Raw genomic sequence first — 6,000 nt, 5'->3', positions numbered from 1 at the left:
CGCCCACGCAAGACTACCAATGGTACCAGAGCAGGACCATTAGCATCAGCACCCACGCAGAACTTTCAGCCACCCACAGAAGCAGAAATCACAGACGCCGCTCACACGCAGGACACCTGGCAATTTCCCACGCATAGGCACTCTGGCCGCCACTCCCGTGTGGACTCCCATCTATCAGTGTGGGGCTCCCCTAGTTGCTGCCATCTTGGGACTCTGCAGCAGTGGAGATAGTCCCCTATGTGCAATAGCCTGCCTGCACTGGAGAACTTCACACAGGCTCTGAAGTCAGCTGACAGCCACACACTGCACACCACAGAGCTAGTCTCTGAACTCATTGTCCAATGCCATCGCCAGGATCCCCCCACCTGACCCAACACCCCATCACTGAAAGCAACCACCTCCATCTTGGGCCACCTTCATCACCATCTTAAGTGGAGAAACTCCCAGTTTGGTACTCCAACTGGCCAAGTACCCAGTTTCTAACTCCCCTCCTCCCTAGCAGCTGCTAACCAGGCACAGTGATGCCCAAAACAAAACAGCTCTCAGTGAGGCAGGTGCACAGCATTCCCAAAGACCACACTCAAGAGCCCCACAGAGAAAGGTCCCTCATTAGGAAATAGTAAGGGAGAGGGTGAATGTGATACAGTTTAGAGACTAACACAGAGACCAGGAACTGGGAAGTCTTTAGGCGAGATAAGGAGAAAGACCAGGTGCTCACATCACACGAGTGGGCCCCCAAAGAGATCTTTGAGTGCAGTCTCCCTTCGGGCATCGGCAGGTTCCACACCCCACTTCCAGGTGCCCTCCAACCAGGACCAACTCTCCCACCCTGGTTACCTTCACCATCCTGAGGGTGGAGATACCAGCTAACAACAGATGATTGGATTGGAAGGAAAGCAAGAAAGATACTGATCTCCAACCAAAACAATTCCTGCTTATTCCTATAAGATATTTTTTTCTCTCCCTCTCTATTCTCCCACCCTCACATCCCCAACATATGTGAAACCAAGTACTTTGCATGAATTAGGATTTTGAGGACTGGAATGACTGAATAGTATATTGCAGTTGTGTTGTAAATTCTTTTTTTTTTCTTTTTTCCCACCAATATATATATATATATATATATATATATATATATATATATATATTAGCTTTATGTACTCTACTGTCTTCCCACTTACTTGTTTACCAAAATTACTTCCTCTCTCTTCTCCTGCTACTAATCTTCCTCTTTAAATTTTTCTTTCACACTTTGTAAGATATAATAAGTCTATATCCTCACCTTCTACCTCCTCAGCATATCATCCTACTCCTCACCCGGTTCTTTATCCACCATAAGAAACTGTAAACCCTTTTACAAATCCACTGAGTACATTATGGATAATAATTGAATTCACCATTTCTGTACATAGTGACCGAACTGTAAACATCTTAATAGCAAACATTTGTTTATAGGGTGTGTACTGTTTATATTGGGATCTGATAACATTGTCCTTCACTTCAAAGGAGAGGTATTGAATCCCTACAGGAGCACTGTAAGCCTACAGGGTGAAAACCGTAATGCCTCAGATTCACAGTGCTATAAGGGAAGAAACAAAAGCAATATGAAAAGACAAGGGGAAGAAAGCGCCCCAAACAAATCAAGATACCACATTATTAGAATTCATGGCCAGCACAACAGAAGAAATGACAGAGAAGGAGTTCAGGATATACATGATTAAAATGTTCTGTGAATTAAAGGATGATATGAGAGAGCAGATACAGGCAACAAAAGATCATTTCGTTAAAGAGCTACATAAACATATACAGGAAGCAAAAGATTACCTCAATAAGGAGCTAGAGGTTCTGAAAAACAAACAAACAAACAGAAATCCTTGAAATGAAAGAAACAATAAACCAAATTAAAAGTTCAATAGAAAGCAGAACAGATCACTTGGAAAACAGGACCTCAAACAATGAAGACAAAATATATAATCTTGAAGAGAATGTAGATCACACAGTGAAGATGGTAAGAAACTATGAGCAGAACATTTAAGAAATACGGGATAGCATGAAAAGACCAAATTTAAGAGTTGTTGGAATAGAGGAAAGATTAGAGTCCCAAACTAAAGGAATGAGCAAACTATTCAATGAAATAATATCAGAAAATTTTCCCATCTTGAAAAATGAATTGGAAAACCAAATTCAAGAGGCTTATAGGATAACAAATGTACAAAATCACAACAGATCCACACCAAGGCACATAATAATGAAAATGCCTAGCATACAGAATAGGGAGAGAATTTTAAAAGCAACAAGAGAAAGGAACCATATTACATATAGGGGAAAATCAATTAGATTACATGCACATTTTCCAGCCCAGACTCTGAAAGCTAGAAGACCCAGGAACAACATATATCAAGCTCTGAAAGAAAATGGATGCCAACCAAGAATCCTATATCCAGCAAAATTAAGCTTTAGATTTGACGATGAAATAAAAACCTTCCATGATAAACAAAAGTTGAAAGAATTTACAACTAGAAAGCCTGCACTACAGGGGCTGGGGATGTGGCTCAAGCGGTAGTGCGCTCGCCTGGCATGCGTGCGGCCTGGGTTCGATCCTCAGCACCACATACAAACAAAGATGTTGTGTCCGCCGAAAACTAAAAAATAAATAAATAAAAAAAAGAAAGCCTGCACTACAGAACATCCTTGGCAAAATATTCCATGAGGAGGAAACAAAAAAACAACAATGAAAATCAGCAAAGGGAGGTATTACACTAAAGGAAAAACTAATCAAAGGAGAAACCAAGTCAAGTTAAATACCAAAAATAAATAAAAATGGCTGAAAATACAAATCATGTCTCAAAAATAACCCTGGATGCTAATGACCTAAACTCACCAATCAAAAGACATAGACTGGCAGATTGGATTTTTTAAAAAAGACCCAACAATATGCTGCCTCTAAGAGACTCATAGGAAAAGACATCCACAGACTGAAGGTGAAAGGTTGGGAAAAAGCTTACCACTCACATGGACTACTGAAACAGGCAGGGATTTCCATCCTCATATCAAATGGACTTCAAACCAAAGTTAATCAAGAGGGATAAAGAAGGATATTTCATGATGCTTAAGGGAAACAATCATCAAAAAGACATGACAATAATAAATTTATATTCCCCAAACAATGGAGTGTCTATGTTCATCAAACAAACTCAAGTTCAAGAGTCAAAGAGACCACAACACAATAATTCTGGTGACTTTAACACACCTCTTTCACCACTGGAGAGATCTTCCAAACAAAAGCTGAATAAAGAAATTTTTTTTTACAGAACTCAATAATACAATCAATAACTTAGATTTAACAGACAGATATATATATATAACATTTCATCCTTCAATGAACAAATACACTTTCTTCTCAGCAGCACATGGATCTTTCTCTAAAATAGACCATATATTATGCCACAAAGCAACTGTTAGCAAATATAAAAAAGAAAAGATACTATCCTGCATTCTATCAGGTCATAATGGAATGAAATTAGAAATCAATGAGAAAATTAAAAATAGAAGCTACCAACATGTGGAGACTAAGTAATATGCTACTGAATGAACAATGGGTTGCAAAAGACATCAAGGAGGAGATTAAAAAATTCTTAAGAGGCTAAAGAGAACACGGATACAAACATATTGAAATCTCTGGGACACTATGAAGGCAGTACTAAGAGGAAAGTTCATTGCATTGAGCTCATATATTAAAAGAAGAAAAGGTCAACAAATAAATGACTTAACATTACATCTCAAAGCCCTACAAAAAGAAGAACAAATCAACATCAAAAGCAGTAGAAGACAGGAAATAATTAAAATCAGAAAAGAAAAAACTGACAAAACAAAAAGTGGGTTCCTTGAAAAAAATAAACCAAAATTGACAAAACTTTAGCCATGCTAACGAAGAGAAGGAGAGAGAAAACTTAAATTACTAATAGCCGTGATGAAAAGGGGAAATATCACAACAGACACTACAGAAATACAGAAGATAATTAGAAATTATTTTGAAAATCTGTACTCCTATAAAATAGAAAATATCAAAGGCACTGACAAATTTCTAGAGTCATATGATTTGCCCAAACTGAATCAGGATGATATACACAAATTAAACAGATCAATTTCAAGCAATGAAATAGAAGACAACATCAGAAGCCTACCAACCAACAAAAGCTCAGGAACAGATGAATACACAGGTGAGATCTACAAGACTTTCAAAGAAGAACTAATTCCAAAACTCCCCAAATTATTTCATAAACTAGAAAAAGAGGAAACATTTCCAACTCATTCTATGAGACCAATATCATCCTGATTCCAAAATCAGACAAAGACACATCAAAGAAAGAAAACTTCAGACCAATATCTATAATGAACATTGATGCAAAAATCCTCAATAAAATTCTGGAAAATCAAATACAAAAACATATCAAAAAGGTAGTGTACCATGATCAAGTGGGGTTCGTCCCAGGGATGCAAGGTTGGTTCAACTTACAGAAATCAATAAATATAATTCATCAAATCAATAACTGAAAGAAAAGAATCATATGATTGTCTCAACAGATGCAGCAAAAGCATTCAACAAAATACAGCACTTCTTCATGTTCAAAACACTAGAGAAACTAGGGATAACAGGAACATATCTTAACATTGTAAAAGCTATCTATGCTAAACCCCAGACCAACATCATTCTAAATGTAGAAAAATTGGAAGCATTCCCTCTAAAAACTGGAACAAGACAGGGATGCCCTCTCTCACCACTTCTGTTCAACATAGTTCTTGAAACACTAGCTAGAGCAAATAGACAGATGAAAGAAATTAAAGGAATAAGTATAGGAAAAGAAGAACTCAAATTAGCACTATTTGCCAATGATATGATTATACCTAGAAGACCCACCAGAAAACTTCTAGAACTAGTAAACGAATTAAGCAAAGTAGCAGGATACAAAATCAACACCCATAACTCAAAGGCATTTCTGTATATCAGTGACAAATCCTCTGAAAGTGAAAAGAGGAAAACTACCCCAATTACAATAGCCTAAAAAAATACTTGGAAATCAATGAAAGAGGTGAAAGATTTCTACAACAAAAACTACAGAACACTAAAGAAAGAATTTAAAGAAGACCTCGGAAGATGGAAAGATCTACCTTGTTCTTGTATAGGCAGAATTAATATTGTCAAAATGACCGTACTACCAAAAACATTATGCAAACTAAATGCAATTCCAATCAAAATCCCAATGACATTCCTCATAGAAATTGAAAAAGCAGTCATAAAATTCATCTGAAAAAAATAAGAGACCCAGAATAGCTAAAGCAATCCTTAGCAATAAGAGAGAAGCAGGTGACATCACTATACCAGGCCTTAAACTATACTACCGAGCAATAGTAACAAAAACAGCATAGTATTGTCACCAAAATAGACTGGTAGACCAATGGTACAGAATAGAGGACACAGAGACAATCCCACATAATTATAGTTATCTTATCAAAGGTGCCAAAAAACATACATTAGAGAAAAGATAGCCTCTTCAACAAATGGTGCTGGGAAAACTTGAAATCCATAAGCAACAAAATGAAATTAAACCTCTCTCCCCGTGCACAAAACTCAACTCAAAGTGGATCAAGGACCTGAGAATTAAACCAGAGATCCTGTGCCTAATAGAAGAAAAAGTAGGCCCAAATCTCCATCATATCAGATTAGGCCCCTACTTCCTTAATAAGACCCTTATAGCATAAGAATTAAAATCAAGAATCAATAAATGGGATGGATTCAAACTAAAAAGCTTCTTCTCAGCAAAAGAAACAATCAGTGAGGTAAACAGAGAGCCCACAGCTTGGAAGCAAATTTTTACCACTTGCACATCAGACAGAACACTAATCTCTAGGGTATATAAAGAACTCAAAAAGCTAAACATCAAAAAACCAAATAACCTAAACAATAAATAGGCCAAGGAACTGAACAGACACTTCTCAGAA

This window comes from Marmota flaviventris, chromosome X (genome assembly GCF_047511675.1).
Source record: "Marmota flaviventris isolate mMarFla1 chromosome X, mMarFla1.hap1, whole genome shotgun sequence".
NCBI lineage: Eukaryota > Metazoa > Chordata > Mammalia > Rodentia > Sciuridae > Marmota > Marmota flaviventris.
Note: the sequence above shows the minus strand (reverse complement) of the source record.